The following is an 18,010-nucleotide window of genomic DNA, read 5'->3' as shown; positions in this document are numbered from 1 at the left end:
GGTGGTATAGTAAGATTTGGAGATGATAAAGCATATGTAATTTATGGTAGATGTTCTATTTCTTTTGATGGTAAGCATAATACTAATGATTTCTTACATGTTGAAGGTTTGAAGCATAATATTTTGAATGTTGGATAGGTGGTTGATAAGGGATATGATTTGCAATTCAAGAATGGTAAATGCATGGTTATGAATGCCTCTAGTATAGAGATTGCATCTAGGACTAAGACTAAATGTAATATCTTTCACTTGAAAGTTGGTGAGAAAAGTTGTTTGAATGCTCAGATAGATTAGAGATAGTTATGGCATAGAAGGATGTGTCATGTTAATTTTGACTACATAATTAAGATAATTTCTACTCAAGCTGTTAGAGATTTGCCTAAAATAGTGAAACCTTCTAATCTAGTATGTAAAGAATGTCAGTTGGGAAACCAAACAAGAATTTAATTTAAGAATAAGCATTATACATCTAATGAATTATTAGATCTTGTGCATACTGACTTGTGTGGTCCTACAAGAGAGAAGTGTGCAGGGTGATAGATATTTCATGTTGTTGATTGATGACTACTCTAGAGTGATGCAGGTCACTCTTCTAAGGAAGAAATCAGAAGCACTAGACAAATTCAGGATATCCAAAGCTAAGGTGGAGACAGAGATGGGATTGAAGTTAAAATGTCTGAGATCTAACAGAGGAGGAGAATTTACATCCGATGTGTTTGATTCTTTTTCTGAAAGGAATGGAATAAGAATACAATTATCAGCTCCTAGAACTCCTCACCAAAGTGGAGTTGTTAAAAGAAAGAACATAGCTATTTTGGATTCTCCTAGGACTATGTTTATTGAAGGACATGTTGCAAAGACATTTTTGGAGAAAATTTGTTAGAAATATTGTATACACATTCAATTAGGTGCATATAAAAGGTGATTCTAGTAAGAGGGTAAGTGCACAAAGATGGTGGTCAGAAAAGTGGACACACCAAAAAGTGTACGAGGTATTTCAAATTTAAAGAACCCCATATGCGTTTAGGCTCATTTTGCCAAGCCTAACCAAAGCTAAACCACATGTGTGGTTTTAAATATACTAACCACATACGTAGTTTAAAGAATACTAACTGCGTACGTGGTTCTGTCTATCAATAAAATGCAATTCACTTAGCATTCCATTAGGTTTTTCAGTAGGATATATACATAAAATATAAAATTTAAGTATAAGTGATAATTTAAGTTATATTTTATGTATATATTGTCAGGATGTTTGAGAGTGGTTCCAGATCTCTAAGAGTTATAATGCAGATTCTAGTTTTTTGAGTATTCTTATAAATTTTAGACTTAGTCAAATTTCAGTAATCAGCATGCTCATATCAGCATTATGTCTCTCATCTCTTCCCTACATTCCCCATCTCTCTTCCTTAACCCCTACCTTTTTGTCTCTTAGGCATCTCCCTCTCTACTTTCTTCCCTCTCTCGGGTATCTCTCCATCTCTTTCTCATCTCCCTCACCCTCTTTCTCTCTTTCATATATCCCTCTCTTTCTCTCACTCTCTTAAATATCTCTATCAAGTTTCTCTCCCTCTCTCAAATATCTCTATCAAATATCTCTCCTCCTCTATCAAGTCTCTCTCTCTCTCTCTCTCTCTCTCTCTCTCTCTCTCTCTCTCTCTCTCTCTCTCTCTCTCTTCTTTCCCCCATTCTTTCTCTCTTAAGTCTCTCTCCCTATCTACCTCTCTATATCTCTATCTCACTCTCGTCCTCTATCAAGTGTATCTCTTTCCCACTCTCTCCCTACCTCTCTCTCTCTCTCTCTCTCTCTCTCTCTCTCTCTCTCTCTCTCTCCCATTCTTTATCTCTAAAGTCTCTCCCTCTCATCCTCATTCTCTCTATCTCACTCACTCCTTCTCTCAGGTGTCTCTCTCTCTCATTCTCTCCCTCTCCCCTCTCCCTCCCTCTCTCCCTTTCTCATTACCTCTCTTTCTCACTCTCTCCCTATCTCCCTCTCTTTGCACCTCTCTCTCTATTCTCTTGTAATATCCTTCCACCCCTTCCTCCCTCTCACTCAAACTCTCTCTATCTCTCACCCTCTCTTTCTCTCTCTCACCTTTCCTCCCTTCACCTCTCAGGTCTCTTTCTTTCTCTCCCAATCCCTCTATCCACCTCTCTCTCTCTCTCTCTCTCTCTCTCTCTCTCTCTCTCTCTCTCTCTCTCTCTCTCTCTCTCTCTCTCACTCTCTCACACACACACACACACACACACACACACATTTATCTCTTGTCTCTCCCTCTCAATCTCTATCTCTCTATCTCACTCTCCTCCTCTCTTAGGTGTATCTCTCTCCCATTGCCTCCCTCTCCTCCCCCTCTCTCCCTCTCTAGGGTCAAAAAGTATTCTCAGCGGTCATATAGTATCCTAGGGATCCATGCATGTGTCCTAAGGGGTCATAGGACACCTTATGACCCATAACGACACATAAGAGGTCATATGGAGTCCTAAGGGGTCATAAGACACCATATGACCCCTTAGCACACCATACAACTCATAATGACACCAAATGGTATCCTAAGGGGTCATAAAACACTATATGTCCTCTTAGGACACCATACGACCGATAAGGACACCATATGGAGTCTTAAGGGGTCAAATAGTGTCCTAAGGGGTTGTAGGAGACTATATGACCCCTTAGGACACCATATGACGCCTAATGACACCATGTGTTGTCCTAAGTGGTCATAAGGTGCCCTAGGGGTCATACAATACCATATGGTGTCCAATGGGCCATTGGACACCATATGACCCTTAGAACACAATACGACCCCTAACAACATCTAAGGGATCATAGGACACTATATGATCCCTCAGAATACCATAGGACCTATAATGATGCCAAATAGTGTCCTAAGGGGTCATAAAACACCATATGACCCATAACGACATGTAAGAGGTCATATGGAGTCCTAAAGGGTTATAAGACACCATATGACCCCTTAGCACACCATACAACCCATAATGACACCAAATGGTGTCCTAAAGGGTCATAAAACACTATATGACCTCTTAGGACACCATACGACCCATAATGACACCATATGGAGTCCTGAGGGGTCATAGGAGACCATATGACCCCTTAGGACACCATATGACCCCTAATGACACCATATGGTGTCCTACGTGGTCATAAGGTGTCTTGGGGGTCATACGACAACATAAGACACATAATGATACCATATGGTGTTCTAATGGCTCATAGGACACCATATGACCCTTAAAACACAATACGACCCCTAACAACATCTAAGGGGTCATATGGTATCCTAAGGGGTCATATGACACTATATGATCCATTAGAACACCATAGGAGCTATAATGATGCCAAATAGTATCCTGAGGGGTCATAGAACACCATATGACCCTTTAGGGCACCATATGGTGTTGTTATGGGTTGTATGGTATCTTGAGGGGTCATATGGCATCCTATGACCCCTTAGGACACCATATGATGTCTTTATGGGTTGTATTGTGTCTTAAGGGGTCATATGGTATCCTAAGGGGTCATAGGACACCATATGACCTCTAATGACACTTAAGGGATCATATGGTGTCCTAAGAGGTCATAGAATACCATATGACCCTTTAGGACACCAAATGACCAATAACAACACCATATGGAGTCCTAAGGGATCATATGGTGTCCTAAGGGATCATAGGATACCATATGACCCATAACGACATGTAAGAGGTCATATGGAGTCCTAAGGGGTCATAAGACACCATATGACCCCTTAGCACACCATACAACCCATAATGACACCAAATGGTGTCCTAAGGGATCATAAAACACTATTTGACCTCTTAGGACACTATACGACCCATAATCATACCATATGGAGTCCTAAGGGGTCAAATAATGTCCTAAGGGGTCGTAGGAGACCATATGACCCCTTAGGACACCATATGACCCCTAATGACACCATATGGTGTCCTAAGTGGTCATAAGGTGTCCTAGGGGTCATACGACAACATAAGACACATAACAATACCATATGGTGTCCTAATGACTCATAGGACACCATATGACCCTTAGAACACAATACGACCCCTAACAACATCTAAGGGGTCATAGGACACTATATGATCCTTTAGCACACCATAGGACCTATAATGATGCCAAATAGTGTCCTAAGGGGTCATAAAACACCAAATGACCCTTTAGGACACCATATGGTGTTGTTATGGGTTGTATGGTGTCCTGAGGGGTCATATGACATCATATGACCCCTTAGGACACCATATGGTGTCGTTATGGGTCGTATGGTGTGTTAAGGGGTCATATGGTGTCCTAAGGGGTCATAGGATACCATATGACCTCTTAGGAAACAATATGACCTCTAATGACATGTAAGGGATCATATGGTATCCTAAAGGGTCATATAATACCATATGACCCTTTAGGACACCATATGACCCATAACGACACCATATGGAGTCCTAAGGGGTCATATGGTGTCCTAAGGGATCATAGAACACCATATGACCCATAACAACACCTAAGGGGTCATAATACACCATATGACCCCTTAGTACACCATAAGACCCATAAATATTATCCAACCAATACATCTACATGATCAAAAGAAACCAATACGTTCATTTTCTTCAAACATTCTACTTTATATCCTATCTTCTTTAAAAAGAAAAAGAAAACCGACCACCTTGTCAATCTTCTTAAAGAAAATATATTGGAGGGAGAGGAAGAGAGAGAGAGAGAGAGAGAGAGAGAGAGAGAGAGAGAGGCACCTTGTACGCACTTGAGAGGGGGAGAGAGGGAGACAATACACATACATACACACATATGTGTGTATATATATTTAATATATTATATATATATATACATATATATATAAATATTATATATATATATATATACATATATATATATAAATATTATATATAAATTATATATTAGATGTATATACACATATTATATATATACAATAGCATATTATACACACTCCCAAAATTTAACAAACTTAGCCCGTATGTGCTATTTATAGTAAAAATAGCAAGTACGCGCTTTTATAGTACAAATAGCACATACGCGCTTTTTAAAGTACAAATAGCACGTACGCGCTTTTTTAGTAAAAATAGTGCATACGCGCTCTTTATAGTTAAGATAGAACGTATGTGCTTCTTACACCATAAGTACCTCATACGCACTTTTTATACCATAGGTACCCCGTACGCGCTTTTGTCTGTTTAGGCTTGGAAATAGGCCTGGATGACAAAGTTATGGTTTGGAAGTTTGATTTCCCTCCATTTCCCTCTTTTTGGTGTGTTTAATTTTATCAACTTGGTTTCTCGACTTTGTCATCATCAGGTTTACACATCATCAAGTGGGTATTTCTAAAATTTCCACCATATTTTCACCCATCTTCTGAGCTTTCTAACCATATAATTTTTTTAAAATTTGAACAACAATAACATATTATTATTGAATTTCTTTTACCAGTGTCTCCATAGTTCTCACAGACATACATGCACCATTTTTTTAATAATTTTTGATATAATTATCCAAATTTTAAAAAAATTATATATTATTGTAGTGAACTTGATTCTTTACAATTTCAAAAATAAAAATTTGCATTTTTTATTTTTTTAGTGTAGCTTATGCTTTGCACACGAATAGGTACCTAATTTTCAGGATATGCTCTATCGAAAAAATCATTAAAAAAAAACTACCCAACAAAAAATTACAAAAAAATACACATCTTCGAGTTCTCACTCTTAACTATCTTTCTACAAAGGATTTGTCAAAATACTAAATCTAAATATGTCTTTTTTGATGTGCACGTCAGACACTATGTTATGTTTTTCTAAAAAAATCAGGGTCTATTTTTCATGCACGAAGGATTTGACCCCCTTAATCTTATCCAATTTTAAAAAAATTTAGTAGTTTGGAAACTGGATTTAGAGTACTACAATATTTGTTCTTTGATTATCTTCATATCTTGAGTGGATGACTTTCAAATTTTGCCTCCATGTTCAGGTTCACCTGATTTCAAAAAAAAAGTGTCCACTTATACCCCCTTTTTGACCACCATCTTTGTGCAGTTACCCAAGACTCCTTATGAGTTATGGTTTGGTCATGTTCCTACAATTATATATTTTAAAGTTTTTAGAAGTAAATGTTATATCAAAAGAGATGAGGATATAGGAAAGTTTGATGCAAGATGTGATGAAGGAATCTTCTTGGCTTATTTTACTAAGAGAAATACCTACCGATGTTACAATAAGAGGTTGAAGAAGATAATGGAAAGTCCAAATGTGAAGGCTAATGAGTGTCATGGAAAGTAGATCGAAGCATGCAGATATGAGTTCGATGATCAAGACATCATTTCAAAGCAAGTACAGACTGAGAACTTGAAACAGAATGCTCTGGTGGAGATAGTTAATCAAGATATTGCTGATGCCAGTGGAGAAGTTAAAGATCACGAGAATCAAAACAATCAGAAGATTTTGAGGTATGTGAAATTGAATCATTTAGAAAATAAAATTATTGATGATAAAAATAAAGGTATGATGACTAGGAGAAGGATTGCTACTAAAGAAATATGCTTGATTTCCAAGATTGAACCTAAAGATGTTGCTGAAGATTGTAAATATGAGAATTGGATAAGAGCTTCGGAAGAAGAGTTGAATCAGATTGAAAATAATAACACATGGGAACTTGTTATGAGACCTAAAGACAAGAATGTGATTGGCAATAAATGGGTGTTCAAAAATAAATTGAATGAAGTCGGCGAAGTTGTTAGAAACAAAGCAAGATTGGTATGTAAAAGATGCTCATAGATGGAAGAAACTAATTATGAGGATACTTTTTCTCTAGTAGCTATAATTGAAGTCATTAGATTACTTATTGCATATATGAGAACTAACGATAAGTATTTGAGAAATGACAATGATGGTTACTCTTGTTTGGTATAATTTGACGAGTTCTATAAGGACCAATTTATTGAGAGACACAAAAAGAATTCATACACTCCACAATAAAATAGACTTGTAGAGAGGTTTTTGAGCTGAAGTTTGCTAAGTAGCATTGGCCTTGAATAGAATTTTGCTAAGTAGCATTGGCCTTGAATAGAATTTTTGAGCTGAAGTAGTAGCCAGTACATCTTATCTAAATAATAGATCTCCTAGTTCAACACTAGTTTATAAGGCATCCATGGAGGCATGATCTTGTAGTAAGCGTTTGAATATGAGACACCTCAAAAAAAATTCTTGTGAGGCACATGCTAATGTGCCAAGTGAGAAAAGATCTAAATTAGGGATCAAGGTGATTAAGTGTATCTTCATTATTGGTGATGTTATTGATTTACAACTAGAGAAAGAAGCAAAATAGAAAAAGGAGGTAGTTCAAGTACCACCTACTCTAATGAAAGATGAACTACATACTCCTATTGGACCTAATGATGGGGACTGATCAAGTATCTATGAAAGTTTTGAGGAAGAAAAAGAACCTCAAACTCAACAATTGAAGAGGTATACACATATTAGGTAACAACTGGAAAGGTTTGGTTATTATTTTTGGATTCCAAGTGCATATTTTTTTTTATTGTTAACACTGGTGAGGATAGGATTGTTAGAGAGGTTATGGGTATACATGATTCATATTCCTAGCCATGAATGAGGAAATGATTGCATTTAAATTAAAAATGCTACATGGGATCTAGTACCTTATCCCAAAGGATAAAAACTCATTGGGTGTAAATGGGTGTTCAAAAAGAAACTGGGCTCATATGGGAATGTTGAGAAGCATGGCCGGTCATGAAGGCATATTTACAGATCGAGGGAGTTGATTATGGTCAAATATTCTCTCCTATAGCCAAGTTGAGATTCATTCAATTACTATTATCACTTGTAGCAACTTATGACTTGGAGGTTGAGCAAATGGATGTGAAGAAAATAATCTTTCATGGTGATTTGGAGGAGGAAATCTACATGTCACATGAAGAGCATTTCATTGAAAAAGGTAAAGTGAACTTGATTTGTAAGTCAAGAAGGAATCTCTATATGATTTGAAATTATCTCCTATAATGTGAAACCAAAATTTTGATGCCTATATGATGTCTTTTGTACTTTTGAGATATAAATATGACCATTGTATGTATTATAAATCTTAAAATGATCACATTCTCATCATAATATTGTATACATATGATATGTTGTCTATTTGGAATGGTAAAATAATGATTTAAGATTTAAAGTCTTAGTTAGTAGTAGATTTTTAGAGGAAATATCTAGACGCAACAACGTATATTCTTGGGATTGAAATCATCACAAATAGAACTAATGGAAAGCTTTGGATGAGACAAATTAAGTATGTTAACTCTATGTTGGAGAGATTCAACATGACAACTTCCAGATAGTCATTTGTCCTAGTGTTATATCGGCTGAAAATTTTTGTGGAGGATTGTCCAGAATACCATATTGAGATGGAGTACATAACTAGAGTACCTTATGTGAGTGCTATTTGCAACTTGATGTATGTTATGGTATGTACTTGGCCAAACATTGCCCAAATAGTTAGAGTCCTTATTTAGTTTATGGCTTATCTCAGACAGGTGCATTGGGATGTAGTTAAGAGAGTGTTCAGGTATTTGAGAGGTGCTTCTAGAAGTATTCCTTATGTTTACATGGTTATCCTGGGTAAGTGCACCAAGATGGTGAACAGAAAAGTGGCCACATGCCAAAAAAACAAAAAAAAAACATAACCCATACGGGTTCTAAAATTTCAAAAATGTGCTAGGCTTGGTAACACCAAGCCTTACCAAGCCTAGATAAAAAAACAATTAAAAAAACCAAAAGTTCCTCAAAACCCATATGGGTTTTGAGGAACATTTTTTTAAAATAAAAAAATTTAAAGTTTTTCAAAACCTATACGGGATTTGAGAGACATATTTCTTTTGTTTAGGCCACGGGTTTTGGCCATTTTCAATGCCAAAACCCATGGAACAACAACAAGGAGAAGCAAAAAAAAGCATCGAACCCACACGGGTTTGCAACAATTTTTTATTTTCCCATCATCAAAAGCAATTTTCAACAATGGCACCCCGTCAAGCAGGTAAGATTTGATTTGTTTGATTATTTTTCTTTGCATTTTAATTAAATTAGGGTTTTTAAATTGATTTAAGTTTTTTTTTTATTAATTTGATGTCAGATTCTTCAAGCAATGCCCAAAAATGAAATAGACAACAAAGACCTCCTGCACAAGCAACACAAGAAAAGCCTATTAACATTGCACAAGAGAAACAAGAAAACCCTCAAAATCTTGAAAATGTTGCTCCTCAAAAGCCACCACCACCCCGAAACCCTCCACGTCCTCCATTAGATCATGTAGATGCCACACAAGAGGATCTCATCAATCGGCTTACACAAAATAGTGCCCAAATTTCTATTTTGGTGAATAGGTTGAGGACCTCTAAGCTTGAGCACCACTCAACCCTTGCCAAAACACTAGAAACAATGGCTAATAGTGCAAATGAGGTATCTAGGGAGGTTACGAAATGGGGTTCATGGAGGGATAGATGTCGAGCATTTTATGCGGATGGGTTGTCATATGATCAAGTGAAGAAAAAGGGCATAGTTAAAGTTGACATATGTGCTCTTTTCACTGATCTTGTTACTAGTAACAACCTAGAACTAAATACGACTCGATTTCCTATACATTGGTGTGTTCATGCTAGGTTGAAAGATGCTTTTTGGGATAGGTGGTATATGGTCTTTGACCAACCATCTTGTAATAATTGGGAGGTGGGATAGGTGGTATATGGTCTTTGTATTGTGAGTTTACCCTCGACGAGAAGCCGAATTACTTCAACATCCGACAATTTCAGGCTAGAGGGAGAGGCTCTACGTAGGATAGACCTAGGGCCCATAGGGTGGTAGATCCACAAGACATGAGGCGTATAGCTCCTAAACCCATGGTTCATATCACTGTCCCTATATCCTTGAAGGAGTCTATGGAATTACAGACTCTTCAGGTAGCTGTATCATTGACTGATGTCATTGTTCAGCATGGGACACAACTAGTCGGAGCAGAGGATGTACTAGCACCTACATCACCTCCTTCATCAATGACACCTCCTTCATCAACAACACCTCCTTCCTCGGTGGCACCTCCTTCATCAGCAGCACCTCATGCATCATTTGGCACGAGCCAGCCCATTCAGCATATGTGCCCCAACTGCCAGGGTGTATGTTCTGGTGTAGACACTGATGCGGATGAGGATGTTGGGACATCTCATTCATGTACATGTTGCGGGAGTAGATGCCATGCTTCCACTGTATAGGATGTGGCCCTCACTGATGAACTGCTCAATATGTTGTACCCTCTCTATCAGACATAGGTGCGTTTAATTCTGTTTATGACATGTTATCAATTAAGTGACTAAATCTTATAAAAAGAAATGAATTTTTATTTTTAGAACAATTTAAAGTGACATATAAATAAAATGCATTGCAGGGTGCAATAGGTGGTGGGAGTACATCACATACTATTCAGTCGACTCAACGGTCACGAGTAGTTTCGCCAGCAGAGGTAAAGATTTGTAAATTTGTTAAAAATATAATAATACATTGGATTCAAAATATATTTTGTTAATTATATGTATCATTACTTGATATTTTGTAGGGCTTATCAGTGGCTGAGATGTCCCAACTTGATGATATCACGCTTTCAGCCATTGACTTTGGCCAAGATAGCTATGCGATACCATTTAGATTTATATATTTTTTACTTAAGTGATATATTAAATACATGCTCTTTTCCCTTATGTTAATTTTTTTCCATTAGTTTACCCCACCTGCCTCGAGGACATCTTGTGTGAGAAAGCCATACTCTAGCACTTCAAGGCAGAAAAAGATATCCTCTCGGAAACCCAAATGACAGAAGGTAATTCACTACAGTTTAAATTCAATTTTTGAAATGTATTATGATTAAACACGTATATGTAGATATTGATAAATGCACTTAATTTATTTGTTCTATATACATAAACATATGGGGTTTATGAAATTAATGAATGCACCTGATGTCGATGAGGTTCAGCAGAGGGAAGAGGTGATATCTTCATATTCACTTTGGATTGCATTCTTGCTTGTTCAAAATAACTAAATCCTTTTATGTCTATATCATATGTTATCTTTTTTCATATAGGAAATGGTAATAGCTGCATCAGATTCAACAAGGCCTCCTAAGGTTACAGGAGAACTATACGAGGCTTCGGTGTGCATTTTTTCTACATATGTTAAAAATATTTGTTTTATCTAGTTTGTCAACAACTTTGGGTTATTAACTTGTATGATTGTCTTTAAACTATTAGAGGCCCCTTGCAAACTTCCTACTGTTATTCTACCATTCCATTTCAGTAGAAGTCCTACACGTATATTATGGGATCCAACACGACCAAGGAAAAAGGTATGTCTATCTTAGATCAACTCCTTTTCACTAAGTGCACAACAGAGTTGAAACCATCTAGTTAACTCCTTTTGGATCACTTACCATGGATATAGGAAATGGTCATAACTGATTCATCTGTGACTTTTCCTTCTACGACCACAACACATCCATCTGAGGCTCCAGTATGCTTTAGTTTTTTTGTCTATTCATTTTTAGTTATTATGTGTTATTTGACATATATGTCATTAACATGTATTAATGTTGTTTTACCAGTTATAGCCTCCTGCAGGACATCCCACGGATCCTTAGCCTCACCGAATTGTAGAAGACAAAGATGAGGTAATCAACATTTCAACTTCAAACAATTTAGACTTCATTATTTAGTTATTTTGATGTTATATTGAGAAAATATATCTTTTTAGACATTTGAATTGTCCTTTTGCAGCCACATACTACTTCGAAGAGGCTCGATTTTGATGATCCGCCACAGTCATAGATACGGATAGAGACATATAGTTATAGTTGTGCTCATTGAAGGGCCAATTTTTTATATATTCGACATTTGTATATGTATATATCGACTTTGACAGACATGGCACATGCCACATTTTTGTAACTATTATTGATTTGGCATCTATGCCATTTTTTGATATATGTACATGATTATTGTTCATTTTGATATATATGAAACTTGATATTCGATCCAATTTGTTCATTGATATATATGAAACATGATATTCTTGAAACTTAGTTATTTGCTATTGAAATGTGATCAAATTTGTTAGTTGTGTATATGTCTTGAAATGTGATCCAGTTTGTTCATTACTTGTAACTCATATGGTGTATACTTTTAAACTATCTATTGCTCATATTGTGTATACCCAAGTACTGATACCAGTAATGTTGATATTCTATATTTTGATTGAGTGAATTTTCTTTGAGTCCTTTGTGCATGAAGAGACTGGAGTGAAGTTATTATTTCATAAACTTGTGCTTATGGAGTGAAGTTCATCATTTCAAGAACCAATTAAGACATTTCATGCTTAAGTTCATCATTTCATGCTTATGGAGTGAAGTTCATCATTTCATCACCTATAAAAGAAGATTTGAATGAACCGTGAGCGCGAGCGCATCCAGGTGGCACTTATGGATGATTCGTTTGAACCTATGGGGTCATGTTATCGCTGCCTACAAAATCCTATCTTAGTTTTGAGCAACTCGATTTCATTTTCTTGTGGTGAGATTTTTTCTGTTGCATCAAAAACCATTAAAAGTTGTCAGTGGGAGGTGGCAACATAGTGAATCTTTCATTCTGTTTGTCGTGGGAACAAACCGTCAGCATGTGCACATCTGGATGGTTGGGTTTATGCTAGGTGTGCCCTTGTCTTTCTCCCCAAGGTGTCTGATCATTACGAGCCACCTCGTAGTGACGTTTTCCCTTGAGCGCTTAAAGCGAAAAATATGGTCAAACTTTGACGTAGCCTAACTCAGAGACCGTGGCACTTATGGACAATCTGTTTCAACCTATGGGGTCATGTTATTGCTACCTACAAAATCCTATCTCAGTTTCGGGCAACTCGATTCCATTTTCTTGTGGTGAGATTTTTTCTATTGCATCAAAAACTGTCAAAAGCTGTCAATGGGAGGTGGCAAAATAGTGCATCTTCCATTCTGTTTGTCATCGGAACAAACCATTAGCATGAGCACATCTGAGTGGTCAGGTTTATGCTAGGTGTGCCCTTGTCTCACTCCCCAAGGTGTCCGATTGTTACGAGCCACCTCGTAGTGATGTTTTCCCTTGAGCGCTCAAAGCGAAAAAAATGGTCAAACTTTGACGTAGCCTAACTCAGAGACCATGGCACTTATGGATGATCCGTTTGAACCTATGGGGTCATGTTATTACTACCTACAAAATCCTATCTCAGTTTTGAGCAACTCGATTCCGTTCTCTTATGGTGAGATTTTTTCTGTTGCATCAAAAATTGTCAAAAGCTGTTAGTGAGAGGTGGCAAAATAGTGCATCTTTCGTTCTGCTTGTCGTGGGAATGAACCGTCAGCACGAGCACATTTGGGTGGAAAATTTTATGCTAGGTGTGCCCTTGTCTCACTCCCCAAGGTGTCCAATCGTTACGAGCCACCTCGTAGCAATGTTTTCCCTTGAGCGCTTAAAGCAGAAAAAATGGTCAAACTTTGACATAGCGTAACTCGGAGACCGTGACACTTATGGATGATCCATTTGAACCTATGGGGTCATGTTATCGCTGCCTACAAAATCCTATCTCAGTTTCAGACAACTCGATTCTATTTTCTTATGGTGAGATTTTTTCTGTTGCATCAAAAACTATCAAACGCTGTCAGTGAGAGGTGGGAAAATAGTGCATCTTTCGTTTTGCTTGTCGTCGAAATGAACTGTCAGTGTGAGTGCATTTGGGTGGCTAATTTTATGCTATTTATGCCCTTGTCTCACTCTCCAAGGCGTCCAATTATTACGAGCCACCTCGTAGTGACGTTTTCCCTTGAGTGCTCAAAGCGAAAAAAATGGTCAAACTTTGACATAGCGTAACTCGGAGACCATGGCACTTATGGATGATCTATTTGAACCTATAAGGTTGTGTTATTACTACCTACAAAATCCTATCTTGGTTTTGTGCAACTCAATTCCATTTTCTTATGGTGAGATTTTTTCTGTTGCATAAAAAACTGTCAAAAGCTACTAATGAGAGGTGGCAAAATAGTGCATCTTTCGTTCTTCTTGTCATGGGAATGAACTGTTAGCATGACTGCATTGGGGTGGCTAGGTTTATGCTAGGTGTGCCCTTTTCTTGCTCCCCAAGGCGTTTGATCGTTATAAGCCACCTCGTAGCGATGTTTTCCCTTGAGCGCTCAAAGCGGAAAAAATGGTCAAACTTTGACAAAGTGTAACTCAGAGACCGTGGCACTTATGGATGATCCGTTTGAACCTATGGGGTCATGTTATTGTTTCCTACAAAATCCTACCTCGGTTTTGGGCAACTCCATTTCGTTTTCTTGTGGTGATATTTTTTCCGTTGCATCAAAAACCATCAGTGAAAGGTGGCAAAATAGTGCATCTTTCGTTCTGCTTGTCGTGGCAACGAACCATCAGCACAAGTGCATCCAAGTGGCTGATTTTATGCTAGGTGTGCCTTTATCTCACTCCCCAAGGTGTCTGATCATTACAAGCCACCTCGTAGCGATGTTTTCCCTTGAGCGCTCAAAGCGGAAAAATGGTAAAACTTTGATGTAGCCTAACTCGGAGACCATGGCACCTATGGATGATAAATTTGAACCTATGGGGTCATGTTATTGCTGCCTACAAAATCCTATCTCAGTTTTGGGCAACTCGATTCCATTTTCTTGTGGTGAGATTTTTTCTGTTGCATCAAAAACTGTCAAAAGCTGTCAGTGGGAGGTGGCAAAATAGTGCATCTTTCGTTCTATTTGTCGTGGGAACAAACCATCAGTGTAAGTGCATCTGGGTGGTTAGGTTTATGCTAGGTGTGCCCTTGTCTCACTCCCCAAGGCGTCTGATTGTTACGAGCCACCTCGTAGCGATGTTTTCCCTTGAGCGCTCAAAGCAGAAAAAATGGTCAAACTTTGACGTAGCCTAACTCAGAGACCGTGGCACTTATGGATGATCCATTTGAACCTATGGGGTCATGTTATTGCTGCCTACAAAATCCTATCTTAGTTTTGGGCAACTCGATTCCGTTTTCTTATGGTGAGATTTTTTCTGTTGCATCAAAAATCGTCAAAAGCTGTCAGTGAGATGTGGCAAAATAGTGCATCTTTTGTTCTGCTTGTCATGGGAACCAACCGTCAATGTGAGCACATCTGGGTGGCCAATTTTACACTAGGTGTGCCCTTGTCTCACTCCCCAAGGCGTCCGATCGTTACGAGCCACCTCGTAGCGATATTTTCCCTTGAGTGCTCAAAGCGGAAAAAATGGTCAAACTTTGACATAGCATAACTCAGAGACCATGGCACTTATGGATGATCTGTTTAAACCTATGGGGTCATGTTATTGCTTCCTACAAAATTCTATCCTAGTTTTGGGCAACTTGATTCTATTCTCTTATGGTGAGATTTTTTCTATTGCATCAAAAACCATCAAAAGCTGTAAGTGAGAGGTGGCAAAATAGTGCATCTTTCGTTCTGCTTGTTGTGGGAATGAACCGTCAGTGTGAGCATGTTTGGGTGGCTAGGTTTACGCTATTTATGCCCTTGTCTCGCTATTGAAGGCATCCGATCATTACGAGCCACCTCGTAGCGACATTTTCCCTTGAGCGCTCAAAGCGAAAAAAATGGTCAAACTTTGACATAGCGTAACTTGGAGACTATGGCACTTATGGATGATTCGTTTGAACCTATAAGGTTGTGTTATTTCTGCCTATAAAATCCTATCTTGGTTTTGGGCAACTCGATTCCATTTTCTTATGGTGAGATTTTTTCTGTTGCATAAAAAACTGTCAAAAGCTACTAATGAGAGGTGGCAAAATAGTGCATCTTTCATTCTTCTTGTCATGGGAATGAACCATCAGCATGAGTGTGTCAGGGTGGTTGGGTTTACACTAGGTGTGCCCTTGTCTCACTCCCCAAGGCATTTGATCGTTACAAGCCACCTCGTAGCGATGTTTTCCCTTGAGCGCTCAAATCGGAAAAAAGGGTCAAACTTTGATAGAGCGTAACTCGGAGACCGTGGAACTTATGGACAATCCGTTTGAACCTATGGGGTCACATTATCACTACCTACAAAATCCTACCTCAATTTTGGGCAACTCCATTTTGTTTTTTTGTGGTGAGATTTTTTCTATTGCATCAAAAACCATCAGTGAAAGGTGGCAAAATAGTACATCTTTCGTTCTACTTGTCATGGCAATGAACCATTAGTGTGAGTGCATCCAAGTGGTCAGGTTTATGCTAGGTGTGCCCTTGTCTCACTCTCCAAGGCATCCGATCATTACGAGCCACCTCGTAGCAACGTTTTCCCTTGAGCGCTCAAAGTGAAAAAAATTGTCAAACTTTGACATAGCGTAACTCAGAGACCATGGCACTTATGGATGATCCGTTTGAACCTATGGGGTTGTGTTATCACTGCCTACAAAATGCTATCTCGATTTTTGGAAATTCCATTTCATTTTCTTGTGGTGAGATTTTTTCTGTCGCATCAAAAACCATCAGTGAGAGGTGGCAAAATAGTGCATCTTTCATTCTTCTTGTCATGGGAATGAACTGTCAGTGCGAGCATGTCTGGGTGGTTGGGTTTACACTAGGTGTACCCTTGTCTCACTCCCCAAGGTGTTTGATCATTACGAGCCACCTCGTAGCGATGTTTTCCCTTGAGCACTCAAAGCGAAAAAAATGGTCAAACATTGACATAGCGTAACTTGAAGACTGTGGCACTTATGGATGATCCGTTTGAACCTATGGGGTCATGTTATTGTTGCCTACAAAATCCTATCTTGGTTTCAGGAAACTCGATTTTTTTTTCTTGTGGTGAGATTTTTTTTGTTGCATCAAAAACCGTCAGAAATTGTCAGTGAGAGGTGGCACAATAGTGCATCTTTCGTTGTTCTTGTTGTGGGAATGAACCATCAGCGTGAGCATGTCTGAGTGGCTAGGTTTATGCTAGGTGTGCCCTTGTATCACTCCCCAAGATGTCTGATCGTTACGAGCCACCTCATAGCGACGTTTTCCCTTGAGCGCTCAAAGCGGAAAAAATGGTTAAACTTTGACATAGCCTAACTCGGAGACCATGGCACTTATGGATGATTCGTTTGAACCTATGGGGTCATGTTGTCACTGCCTACCAAAATCCTATCTTGGATTTGGACTATTTGTACTAGCCCTTCAAATTGGGTAATTCAATAAAAACACTTGGAAAAAAAATTGCATATTCATATTGAAAATTTGCAAATCAGCGCCATGGACACTTTCATATATAAAATTTGCCATCTTATATAAACTATCAAGCTCATTACTATTTATATTTATAAAATTTTGCATCTAAATATGCAAATTACATCTCGTTGTTGTTTTTTTATACAAAACTTAGCATCTAGATATGCACATTACAACTCATTGTTATTTTTTTATACAAAATTTAGCATCTAGATATGCACATTACAACTCATTGATATTTTTATATACAAAATTTGGCATCTACATATACACATTATAGGTCATATGCATATTATAGCTCATATGCATGTAGAGCACATCCATAAAAGCGAAGTTACAATGTTTCACAAAAGATATATACAAAATTGTCAAAATTATTCTACCATATTGTAGAATTATTCTTCTAGATGGCCCAAAATCAATCAAGTGAACCTTCTAGATCAGCTCTAACCCTTAGTGTCTCAAGTATTGCCTCATGGTCTGATTCACGAACTTTCCACAAATCCTTGTTAAGAGGTCTACCACGATATTTAATGAAATGAATATTTGTTGCAACAAGGAGGTTTGAGTAATGAAGAATATGTCTATGTGTCTCAAAGTCCTCAAACAACCAGGCATTAGAATTTTTGATGGGGGTACCTA

This window comes from Cryptomeria japonica, chromosome 7 (assembly GCF_030272615.1).
Source record: "Cryptomeria japonica chromosome 7, Sugi_1.0, whole genome shotgun sequence".
Lineage (NCBI taxonomy): Eukaryota > Viridiplantae > Streptophyta > Pinopsida > Cupressales > Cupressaceae > Cryptomeria > Cryptomeria japonica.
This window is presented reverse-complemented; position numbering follows the sequence as displayed.